Here is a 13,444-nt window from a genome sequence, read left to right as displayed (position 1 = left end):
AGTTGTTCCCCTGATCGTTGGTCGCTGGAGAGAGCTGTCTGTGTGACAGCTTCCCAGCGACCACATAACGACTTACCAACGATCACGGCCAGGTCGTATCGCTGGTCGTGATCATTAGTAAATCGTTTAGTGTAACGGTACCTTTACATTTTAAGTACTAGGTCTAAATGTTACCACAAAGTTACCACAATATTAAATCTCTGAAAGAACACACCTATATAAAAAAAGTCTTCATTTCAATCACAAAATACACAAATTCCATAATACATACAAGTCTACTAAAAAACTTGAGAAAAGCACTTTTTTTTACAAAAATTTACAGAATACACATATGCACTAACTCTTAAAAGCTGAAATGTAAATCTAAAACAATGCCAAATAGAGAGAATCACTAAAGTAGTGCAATATTAAATAAGTACAGACAGTTCAATACAATCGAACACCACTGAAATTATGAGTTCCAATCAGACATTGAAATAAGAATTGATATACTGTATATATACTCATAGTAGAATAGCTCTCACAGCTTATCCCACGACATGACAAAAAAAATTTCAATAAGCACTATCCTCAACAAGCATTTCGCTGTGTCAACAGCTTCATCAGGAGGCCCTGAGGTAATATACAGCTCTGGCAAAAATTAAGAGACCAGCACATCAAAACCCTGTCATGGGCAGCCCAATCTCCAGACCTGAACCCCATTGAAAACCTCTGGAATGTAATCAAGAGGATGAGGGATAGTCACGAGCCATCAAACAAAGAACTGCTTACATTTTTGCAGTGTGAAAGACTGGTGGAAAGCATGCCAAGACGCATGAAAGCTGTGAAAAATCATGGTTATTCCACAAAATATTGATTTCTGAACTATTCCTGAAGTAAAACATTAGTATTGTAGTTTTTAAATAATGAACTTATTTATTTTGCATTATTTGAGGTCTGAAAGCACTGGATTTTTTTTATTTTGACCATTTTTCTTTGTCAGAAAAAAAAGGCAAAATGTACTGAACATTTCGCAGTGGTCTCTTAATTTATGCCAAAGCTGTATTTTTGCCTCTTAGGCATTAAAAAAAAATTGTGATTTCATTTTGCTTTTGAGAGCCACTTCTCCAGCCTCTTTACTATAAATCAGGACTTGGCATCATACTGTCGCGGTGTACATTTTTTCATCAAGATGTCTCAACCTTATGATACACAGTGACCTCCGAGGCCTAGAAGCAGCCAGAAGTTGTGGGGCTAACAGTGAGGAGGCACAGAGCAATGGAAACAAAAAGAGTATATAGCGGGTGGGCCAGAGAGGTGATGAGGTATTTTTTTTATGTTATATATGTGTAGTAAGGAGAAACGTCAGGAACAACGAAAGTTATGGGATTCATGCTGTAGTGATCATTTATCATCTAACTTGGTTGGAGAATCCCTTTAATCCTTCTCTGAACCTTATTGTTACTGTACGTCCCAGTGCTGAGCGTGCGCACATCGGGAGGTTTTATCACATCACGCTGATGGCTGATTAACTGCTCAGATGCTACAGTCAATAACGACTGCCTCATCTAGGATGGTTACACAGGGTATTGGCATCTCAGTATGTGATCACAGGATGTTGATTGTTGTCATAATAACCAGAAAAAGACAACTCCACAGCTTGAAAGAGATGATATATAAGCTATTTTTCCAGGAAAAAAGTTAGATAATAAATCCCCCCCAGGGTCGGACTGGAGCATCGTGATAAAGGACGATTCTCTGGTGGGCCCAGGTCCTCTGCAAGCAGAACGTAGAGAGGGCCCGCTGGTTTCAACTGAATGTGTTCCCAGGACGCACATTCAATTGAAATGTATTGTGGTCTGACAATTATATTAGGGTACGTTGCGGAAATAACAACAGACAACATGCACCAAAATAGCAATTGCGAGATTGTTTATTGCCAGAAAATTGATTGCAAAATATTGGATTAGAGAGGAGCCCCCATCCAGACGCAAATTTATTGCTAAAACGAACCATATACCGTATATACTCGAGTATAAGCCGAGAATTTCAGCCCATTTTTTTAAGCTGAAATTGCCCCTCTCGGCTTATACTCGAGTCATACCCAGGGGTCGGCAGGGGAGGGAGAGCGGCAGCTGTGTAATAATACTCACCTCATTCCTGGCGCAGTGTCCCTGGTTCTCCGGCGCAGGCAGCTTCTTCCTGTAGTGAAAGGTCACATGTTACCACTCATTACAGCAATGAATATGGACCCGAATCCACTCCCATAGGGGTGGAGCCGCATATTCATTACAGTAGTGAGCGGTACTATGTGACTGCTCACTACAGGAAGCTGCCGGCGCCGGGGAACAGAGATGAAGGGACAGCGCCAGGAGCAGGTGAGTATGACGGGGGGCAGTGCGTGATATTCACCTGCTCCCCGTTTCACCGTCGGCGCCGCTCCATCTTCTGCGTCCTCTGCAGTGACGCTCAGGTCAGAGGGCACGATGACGCGATTAGTGCGTGCCACCCTCTGCCTGAACAGTCAGTGCAGGGGACGGGGAAGACACAGCGGCAGTCAGCGCTGAAACAGGGAGCAGGTGAATATAGCAAGTGCCGGGGGCCTGAGAGGTGAGTATGTAAGTTTTCAGTTTTTTTATCCGCAGCAACAGCATATGGGGCAAATATCTGTATGGAGTATCTTATGGGGCCATGTGCAGCATTATATGGGGCAAATATCTGTATGGAGCATCTTATGGGGCCATGTGCAGCATTATATGGGGCAAATATCTGTATGGGGCCATGTGCAGCATTATATGGGGCAAATATCTGTATGGGGCCATGTTCAGCATTATATGGGGCAAATATCTGTATGGAGCATCTTATGGGGCCATAATCAGCATTATATGGGGCAAATATCTGTATGGAGCATCTTATGGGGCAATGTGCAGCATTACATGGGGCAAATATCTGTTTGGAGCATCTTATGGGGCCATGTGCAGCATTTTATGGGGCAAATATCTGTATGGGGCCATGTGCAGCATTATATGGGGCAAATATGTGTATGGAGCATCTTATGAGGCCATGTGCAGCATTTTATGGGGCAAATATCTGTATGGGGCCATGTGTAGCATTATATGGGGCAAATATCTGTATAGGCCATGTGCAGCATTATATGGGGCAAATATCTGTATGGAGCATCTTATGGGGCCATGTGCAGCATTATATAGGGCAAATATCTGTATGGAGCATCTTATGGGGCCTGTTATGATCCGGTGACCTTGGAGCAGCATGAGAACTTTCACTGGAGAAGGTGGTCCCTATACTGACCGCAATCCTGAACTTAACACCGCAACTAGAAGTAGCCGTGGAGTGTACCTAACAATCCTAGACACCTCGTCACAGCCGGAGAACTAAATACCCTGTTATGACCTGGTGGTTAGGAGCACCCGGAATGACCTGATAATTAAACCTCATCCAGGACGAGCTCTGGGATGTGGGAGCTCTGCTGACCGCATGCCCTAATCCTATCACACACACTAGAAATAGCCGTGGAGCGCTCCTGACCAGACCTAGGCGCCTCGTCACAGCCTAAGAGCTATCTAGCCCTAGAGATAGAAAATAAAGCCTACCTTGCCTCAGAGAAATTCCCCAAAGGTAAAGGAAGCCCCCCACATATATTGACTGTGAGTAAAGATGAAAGTCACAAACGTAGAAATGAAACAGGTTTCAGCAAAGGGAGGCCAGACTTACTAAATAGACAGAGGATAGGAAAGGTAACTTTGCGATCAGCACAAAAACCTACAAAAGACCACGCAGAGTGTGCAAAAAAGACCTCCGCACCGACTCACGGTGCGGAGGGGCCACTCTGCATCCCAGAGCTTCCAGCTAGCAAGACAAAATCATGAAAACCAGCCGGACAAGAAAACAGTGAACAAATAATGACTATCAGGAACTTAGCTTCTGCAGGAGAAGGCAGGTCACCAGAGAGATCCAGGAGCGAACTGAACTAATGCAAAAACATTGACAGCTGGCATGGAGTAACGATCTGAAAGGAGTTAAATAGAGCAGCCAACCTAAGGATAAACCACGTCACCTGTGTAAGGAACCTCAGAAGCAGCAGCTTCACTCTTAGCCACCAGAGGGAGCCTATAGACAGAACTCACCGAAGTACCATTCACGACCACAGGAGGGAGTTCAACAACAGAATTCACAACAGTACCCCCCCCCCTTGAGGAGGGGTCACCGAACCCTCACCAGAGCCCCCAGGCCGATCAGGATGAGCCAAATGAAAGGCACGAACAAGATCGGCAGCATGAACATCAGAGGCAAAAACCAAGGAATTGTCTTCCTGACCATAACCCTTCCACTTGACCAGGTACTGGAGTTTCCGTCTCGAAACACGAGAATCCAAAATCTTCTCCACCACATACTCCAACTCCCCCTCGACCAACACCGGGGCAGGAGGATCAACGGAGGGAATCACAGGCACCACGTATCTCCGCAACAACGACCTATGGAACACATTATGGATGGCAAAAGAAGCTGGAAGATCCAAACGAAATGACACAGGATTAAGAACTTCAGAAATCTTATATGGCCCAATGAAACGAGGCTTAAACTTAGGAGAGGAAACCTTCATATGAACGTGACGAGATGACAACCAAACCAAATCCCCAACACGAAATCGGGGACCAACACAACGCCGGCGGTTAGCGAAACGTTGAGCCTTCTCCTGGGACAATGTCAAATTGTCCACCACATGAGTCCAAATCTGCTGCAACCTGTCCACCACCGCATCCACACCAGGACAGTCCGAAGGCTCAACCTGCCCTGAAGAGAAACGAGGATGGAAACCAGAATTACAGAAAAAAAGGAGAAACTAAAGTAGCCGAGCTGGCCCGATTATTAAGGGCGAACTCAGCCAAAGGCAAGAAGGACACCCAATCATCCTGATCAGCAGAAACAAAGCATCTCAGATATGTCTCCAAAGTCTGATTAGTTCGTTCGGTTTGGCCATTAGTCTGAGGATGGAAAGCCGAAGAAAAAGACAAATCAATGCCCATCTTAGCGCAAAAGGACCGCCAAAACCTCGAAACAAACTGGGAACCTCTGTCCGAGACAATGTTCTCTGGTATGCCATGCAAACGAACCACATGCTGGAAAAACAACGTCACCAAATCAGAGGAGGAAGGCAATTTAGATAAGGGTACCAAATGGACCATCTTAGAGAAGCGATCACAAACCACCCAAATGACCGACATCTTTTGAGAAACAGGGAGATCAGAAATAAAATCCATGGAAATATGCGTCCAGGGCCTCTTCGGGATCGGCAAGGGCAAAAGCAACACACTGGCACGAGAACAGCAGGGCTTAGCCCGAGCACAAGTCCCACAGAACTGCACAAAAGAACGCACATCCCGTGACAAAGAAGGCCACCAAAAGGATCTAGCCACCAAATCTCTGGTACCAAAGATTCCAGGATGACCAGCCAACACTGAACAATGAATCTCAGAGATAACTCTACTAGTCCATCTATCAGAGATAAACAGTTTATCCGTAGGACAACGGTCAGGTCTATCAGCCTGAAACTTTTGCAGCACACGCCGCAAATCAGGGGAAATGGCAGACAAAATTACCCCTTCTTTAAGAATACCCACCGGCTCCGGAACACCCGGAGAGTCAGGCACAAAACTCCTTGACATGGCGTCAGCCTTCACATTCTTAGATCCCGGAAGGTATGAAACCACAAAATCAAAACGGGAGAAAAAGAGCAACCATCGAGCCTGTCTAGGATTCAACCGTTTGGCAGACTCGAGATAAGTCAAATTCTTGTGATCCGTCAAGACCACCACGCGATGTTTAGCTCCTTCAAGCCAATGTCGCCACTCCTCGAATGCCCACTTCATGGCCAACAACTCCCGATTGCCCACATCATAATTGCGCTCAGCAGGCGAGAATTTTCTAGAAAAGAAGGCACATGGTTTCATCACCGAGCCATCAGAACTTCTTTGCGACAAAACAGCCCCTGCTCCAATTTCAGAAGCATCAACCTCAACCTGAAAAGGGAGCGAAACATCTGGCTGGCACAACACAGGGGCAGAAGCAAAACAACGCTTCAACTCCTGAAAAGCCTCTACAGCCGCAGAGGACCAATTGACCACATCAGCACCTTTCTTGGTCAAATCAGTCAACGGTTTAGCAATACTGGAAAAATTAGCGATGAAGCGACGATTAAAAATAGCAAAGCCCAGGAACTTCTGCAAGCTCTTCACAGATGTCGGCTGAGTCCAATCGTAAATGGCCTGAACTTTAACGGGTTCCATCTCAATAGTAGAAGGGGAAAAAATGAAACCCAAAAATGAAACCTTCTGAACTCCAAAGAGACACTTTGACCCCTTCACAAACAAGGATTTCGCACGAAGGACCTGGAACACCATTCTGACCTGCTTCACATGAGACTCCCAATCATCCGAAAAGACCAAAATGTCATCCAAATATACAATCATGAATCTATCCAGGTACTCTCGGAAGATGTCATGCATAAAGGACTGAAACACAGATGGAGCATTAGAAAGCCCGAATGGCATAACCAGGTACTCAAAATGGCCCTCGGGCGTATTAAATGCTGTTTTCCATTCATCACCCTGTTTAATTCGCACAAGATTATACGCACCACGAAGATCTATCTTGGTGAACCAACTAGCCCCCTTAATCCGAGCAAATAAATCAGACAGCAGCGGCAAAGGATACTGAAATTTGACTGTGATCTTATTAAGAAGGCGGTAATCAATACAAGGTCTCAAAGAACCATCCTTCTTGGCCACAAAAAAGAACCCTGCTCCCAATGGTGACGACGACGGACGAATATGACCCTTCTCCAAGGATTCCTTTATATAACTCCGCATAGCGGCGTGCTCTGGCACAGATAAATTAAACAGACGGCCCTTAGGAAACTTACTACCAGGAATCAAATTAATAGCACAGTCGCAATCCCTATGAGGAGGTAGGGCACCAGATTTGGGCTCTTCAAATACATCCCGGTAATCTGATAAAAACTCAGGGACTTCAGAAGGAATGGAAGGCGAAATTGACAGCAATGGAACATCACCATGTACCCCCTGACAACCCCAGCTGGACACAGACATAGATTTCCAATCCAACACTGGATTATGGACCTGCAGCCATGGCAACCCCAAAACGACCACATCATGCAGATTATGCAACACCAAAAAGCGAATATCCTCCTGATGTGCAGGAGCCATGCACATGGTCAATTGAGTCCAGTACTGAGGCTTATTCTTGGCCAAAGGCGTAGCATCAATTCCTCTCAATGGAATAGGATACTGCAAGGGCTCCAAGAAAAAACCACAGCGCCTGGCAAACTCCAAGTCCATCAAATTCAGGGCAGCGCCTGAATCCACAAATGCCATAACAGAATAGGACGACAGAGAGCAAATCAGAGTAACAGACAAAAGAAATTTTGACTGTACCGTACCAATGGTGGCAGACCTAGCGAACCGCTTAGTGCGCTTAGGACAATCGGAGATAGCATGAGTGGATTCACCACAGTAAAAACACAGCCCATTCCGACATCTGTGTTCTTGCCGTTCAGCTCTGGTCAAAGTCCTATCACACTGCATAGGCTCAGGCCTATGCTCAGAGAATACGGCCAGATGGTGCACAGCTTTGCGCTCACGCATGCGCCGATCGATCTGAATGGCCAAAGACATAGACTCATTCAGACCAGCAGGCGTGGGAAATCCCACCATGACATCCTTAACGGCTTCAGAAAGACCCTTTCTGAAAATTGCCACCAGGGCACATTCATTCCACTGAGTAAGCACAGACCACTTTCTAAACTTCTGACAGTACACCTCTGCTTCATCCTCACCCTGACACAAAGCCAGCAAGATTTTCTCTGCCTGATCCACTGAATTTGGTTCATCATAAAGCAATCAAAGCGCCAGAAAAAACGCATCAACATCATGCAATGCAGGATCTCCTGGCGCAAGGGAAAATGCCCAGTCTTGAGGGTCACCACGCAACAAAGAAATAATGATTTTTACCTGTTGAACGGGGTCACCAGAGGAGCGGGGTTTCAAAGCTAGAAACAGTTTACAATTATTTTTGAAATTCAAGAACCTAGATCTATCCCCAGAAAATAAGTCAGGAATAGGAATTCTAGGCTCTAACATAGGATTCTGAACCACAAAATCTTGAATGTTTTGTACCCCTGCAGTGAGATGATCCACACAAGAGGACAGACCTTGAATGTCCATATCTACACCTGTGTCCTGAACCACCCAAAGGTCTAGGGGAAAAGAAAGACAAAACACAGTGCAAAGAAATAAAAATGGTCTCAGAAGTTCTCTTATCCCTGTATTGAGATGCATTAATACTTTCGGCCAGCTGTACTGTTATGACCTGGTGGTTAGGAGCACCCGGAATGACCTGATAGTTAAACCTCATACAGGACGAGCTCTGGGATGTGGGAGCTCTGCTGACCGCAAGCCCTAATCCTATCACACACACTAGAAATAGCCGTGGAGCGCTCCTGACCAGACCTAGGCGCCTCGTCACAGCCTAAGAGCTATCTAGCCCTAGAGATAGAAAATAAAGCCTACCTTGCCTCAGAGAAATTCCCCAAAGGTAAAGGAAGCCCCCCACATATATTGACTGTGAGTAAAGATGAAAGTCACAAACGTAGAAATGAAACAGGTTTCAGCAAAGGGAGGCCAGACTTACTAAATAGACAGAGGATAGGAAAGGTAACTTTGCGATCAGCACAAAAACCTACAAAAGACCACGCAGAGTGTGCAAAAAAGACCTCCGCACTGACTCACGGTGCGGAGGGACCACTCTGCATCCCAGAGCTTCCAGCTAGCAAGACAAAATCATGAAAACCAGCCGGACAAGAAAACAGTGAACAAATAATGACTATCAGGAACTTAGCTTCTGCAGGAGAAGGCAGGTCACCAGAGAGATCCAGGAGCGAACTGAACTAATGCAAAAACATTGACAGCTGGCATGGAGTAACGATCTGAAAGGAGTTAAATAGAGCAGCCAACCTAAGGATAAACCACGTCACCTGTGTAAGGAACCTCAGAAGCAGCAGCTTCACTCATAGCCACCAGAGGGAGCCCATAGACAGAACTCACCGAAGTACCATTCACGACCACAGGAGGGAGTTCGACAACAGAATTCACAACAATACCCCTAAAGATGGAAATAGGAATAATATCTTGCCTCAGAGCAGATCCCCAAAGGATAGACAGCCCCCCACAAATATTGGCGGTGAGTCGGAGAGGAAAAAACATACACAGGCAGAAAAACAGGATTTAGCACAGGAGGCCACTTCTAGCTAAATAGGACAGGATAGGACAGAGTTCTGTGCGGTCAGTATTAAAACCCTTCCAAAATATCCACAGCAGAATATACAAAAACTTCCTACATCTAACTAAAGATGTAGGAGCGTATATCTGCAACTCCAGCGAATCCTACAATCAGAGCAGGAATACAAACAAAAACAAGCACACAGCAGTGTGCCACAGACACAAAAAACCAAACACTTATCTTTGCTGAATTTGGCAGCTAGCAGGAGAAGCCAGAAAGTGATCCAACACTTCACAAGGAACATTGACAACTGGCAAGGGCTAATGAATCCTGCACACTTAAATATCCCAGTCAGAACAGCAATTAGCAGATACACCTGGCCAAGACTGTGACCCAGAGACAACTGCATTCCCACCTACAACCACTGGAGGGAACCCAAGAGCAGAATTCACAACAGGGGCCAAGTGCAGCATTATATGGGGGCAAATATCTGTATGGAGCATCTTATGGGGCCATAATCCGCATTTCTGGAGAATTATATGGGGCAAATGTGTCTATGGAGCATCTTATGGGGCCATAACCAGCATTTGTGCAGCATTGTATGTGGCAAATGTCTGTATGGAGCATCTTATGGGTCATAATCAACATTTGTGCAGCATTATATGGGGCATGTTTTAATATGGAGCATCTTATGGAGCCCATCATAATCTGTTTGGAGCATTATATGGGGCATATTTTGTATGGAGCATCTTATGGGCCCATCATGAACTATATAGAGCATTATATGGGGCTCCTGATTCAATATGGATATTCAAAAACAACCTACTGATGTCTCAATTCATTTTACTTTTATTGGTATCTATTTTTATTTTTGAAATTTACAAGTAGGTGCTGCATTTTCCACCCTAGGCTTATACTCGAGTCATTAGGTTTTCACAGTTTTTTGTGGCAAAATTAGGGGGGTCGGCTTATACTCGGGTCGGCTTATACTCGAGTATATACGGTAATTCAACTTGAAAGAAGTATTTATACTAAGAGGAAAAACCAGGAATACTTCCATAAACTATGGCAGCCATGGTTAGATACTCTAATTGATCCTAACACCCGTTTGTACTATTGTAGCGCAAAACGCACTGTAAACTGTAAAATTGTTGGATAGTTGTTAATAATGGACGAAGTGTTGTTTGCACTGGGAAAGGTCTCCATGGGGGGAAGGGAAGGGAAGGGGGGGGTAATTTACTACAATATTGCAAAACGAGTATTGTTATGTAACATCTGCTCTAAGTTTTATGTTCAATAAAAATGTATCTGATTTAAAAAAATGCATTGTGGTGCAGAAAGTCTTCACTACAAAAGTTAACATGGCCGCCAACCTATCAGAGGCTGGCGGCTGACGTCAGTGCGCCTGTTGCAGATGGTGCATTAAAGGCACTTCAACTGGCGCACTTACATCAGTCGCCATCCTCTGATAGGTCGGTGGCCATTGTAACACAACCGCAGAACAAAAGGGAGGTCCTAATACTGTGCAGGGCGGCACTATGTCGCCTTTTTTCTTCATCTGGTGTAGTGTAGAAGTTGGGGACTGTGCTCTAGAAGCGATCAGCTATTGATAACTGTGTTATTTTTGGCAGAGTTGGGCACTGGCTGGAAAAAATGATGGCATTCTGTGCCAGATGAAAAAGCAAAGTGAAGATGAAGGACTTGACCTAGAGATGTCACTGGTGTGTTACCTGTATACTTATACTTTATAGTGTATACAGAGCTCCTGTGTGTAACGTCACTGGTGAGTCAGTTTATTACATTTACACTGACTCTATATACAGAGCTCCTGTGTATAATGTCACTGGTGATCACTGTATTACCTATACACGGACACTATATACAGAGTTCCTGAGCATAATGTCAGTGGTGATCCCTGCATTACCTGTACACTATATACAGAGCTCCTGTGCATAAAGTCTGTTGTGAATTCTGCTTTTGGGTTCTCTCCAGTGGTTGTAGGTGGTAATGCAGTTGTCCCTGAGTTGCAGTCCTGGTCAGGTGTTTCTGATGATTGCAGTTCTGACTGGGGTATTTAGGTGTGCAGGATTCATAAGTCCTTGCCAGTTGTCCATGGTTCTGGGAGGTTTTGGATCTTTGTCTGGTTCCTCCTGCCTTGCTGCCAATTCAGCTAAGTTAAGTGTCTGGTTTTTGTTTCTGTGGCACACATGCGGTGTGCTTAATAATTATGTGCTATTCATTTGTTTTCTCTTGTCCAACTTAGACTGTGTCAGTGTTTTCTCAGTCTTGTTGGATTCTCTGGAGTTGCAGATATACGCTCCACATCTTTAGTTAGATGGTGGAGTTTTTTGTATTTTCTGCTGTGGATATTTTTAGAAGGATTTTAATACTGACCGCTTAGTATTCCGTCCTGTCCTTTCCTATTTTAGCTAGAGTGGCCTCTTTTGCTAAATCCTGTTTCCTGCCTGCGTGTGTCTTTTCCTCTACTACTCACAGTCAATATTTGTGGGGGGCTGCATATCCTTTGGGGTTCTGCTCTGAGGCAAGGTAGAATTCCTATTTCCAGCTATAGTCCTCCGGCTGTGTCGAGGTGTCTAGGATTTGTTAGGCACACCCCACGGCTACTTCTAGTTGCGGTGTTAAAGGGAAGGTGCCACCAGTTTTCTCGTATTTTGTTTTTTTGTGAAATTAAGCTTAAAATAGTAATTAAAATGTATTAATGCAATGTTTGCACTGTTTGCAAACATTTCTATATGAAAAATATTATATATTTTTCTACAAATATACATATTTACCACTAGGGGGAGCATTTTCCGTTTTAGACCTCAAGCAGCTACAGTAAGATTTAGCAGCTCTGCCCCAGGGATATTAGACCACCCAAAAGGGGAGGGAAATGGTGATGTCAGCAGTTACTGCCCCAACAGTAAGAATGAAGAGCAGCATCACAGGGCAGCGCCATTTTGTGTGTGACTGCCCTGTGATCTGCTATCACCAGCAGTTACTGCATCAGAGTCAGAGCTTGTTTACAGAGGAGCAGAACAGTGGGCTCAGCAGCATCTGGACCCAAGAAGAGTGAAGACATGTGGTGTGCATGGAGCAGCATTAGGAGCTGTGTGGGAGCTCCAGCTCTGCAGTGAATAGCCAGGCATTATGGAGGGAGGGGAGAGATGCATTGTATGGCTAAGGCCGGGGTCACACTAGACCGTAATACGGACGAGTGCAATGCGATAAAAAATTCGCATAGCACTCGTCCCACTGTTAATCTATGGGGCAGCTCCCATCATCCGATATTCTCTCGGCCGTATTCAGGATCCGAGTGAAATCGCAGCATGCTGCAATTCTCAGCGTATCTCGGCCGAGAATCGACAATTAAAGTCTATGGGGGTGAGAAAAAAAATCGCACAGCACACGGACCATCAGTGTGACGTGCGAGAAATTCTCAGGCATTGGGCAGGTGACAGGAAAGGCTCAGCCATTATTTGCTCATTTTGCAAGTGTGTGAGAAAATCTCACCATTCGGATGCCATACGGATGTCACACGGATCATTGGATGCGAGAAAATCGCATCCTCGCACTGCACACGGATCACTGTTTTGGTAACATTTGTGCGATTCTCGTCCATCAAAAACGGACCTTTTTTATACGTTGTGTGTGTCCCCGGCCTAAGAGTGACTGATGGGAGAGAAAGAGACGTGAAGTATGATGAGTGAGACACATATGGAGTGTGATGGGGAGATACACATTGAGGCTGTGTGCACACGTTCAGGATTTTTCGCATTTTTTTGCGTTTGTTCGCTATAAAAATGTGATAAAAACAATTTAAAAATGCATACATATGCATCCCATCATTTATAATGCATTCCGCAATTTTTGTGCATATGTTGCGTTTTTTCTGGGGGAAAAACACATCGCAGTAAAAAATGCAACATGTTCTGCGCATGTCGTGTCTCCTCCTTTGATGTGGGCTCCGGCGCTGAGCCCACATCAAAGTCACAACATGTCGGCTGTTTTGTACAGCTGACATGTGCGCGCAATAGCGACAGGTGAAATCGCAATTCACCCGCCGCTATTAACCTGTTAAATGCCGCTGTCAAATGCTGACAGCGGCATTTAACTACCGCTTCCAGCCGCGCGGCCAGAAATGGGCGTA

At 45.0% G+C, this 13,444-nt stretch overlaps 1 protein-coding gene across 1 annotated transcript in view; it reads right to left on the bottom strand.

The window, feature by feature from the left end:
* LOC138666565 (zinc finger protein 665-like) overlaps positions 1-13,444 on the bottom strand; it is a 145,419-nt gene that overhangs the window by 111,166 nt on the left and 20,809 nt on the right. The window lies entirely within an intron of this gene.

The sequence above is a fragment of the Ranitomeya imitator genome, chromosome 2 (genome assembly GCF_032444005.1).
Source record: "Ranitomeya imitator isolate aRanImi1 chromosome 2, aRanImi1.pri, whole genome shotgun sequence".
In the NCBI taxonomy this organism is placed as follows: Eukaryota; Metazoa; Chordata; class Amphibia; order Anura; family Dendrobatidae; genus Ranitomeya; species Ranitomeya imitator.
Note: the sequence above shows the minus strand (reverse complement) of the source record. Positions and strands in the feature narration are given on the sequence as shown.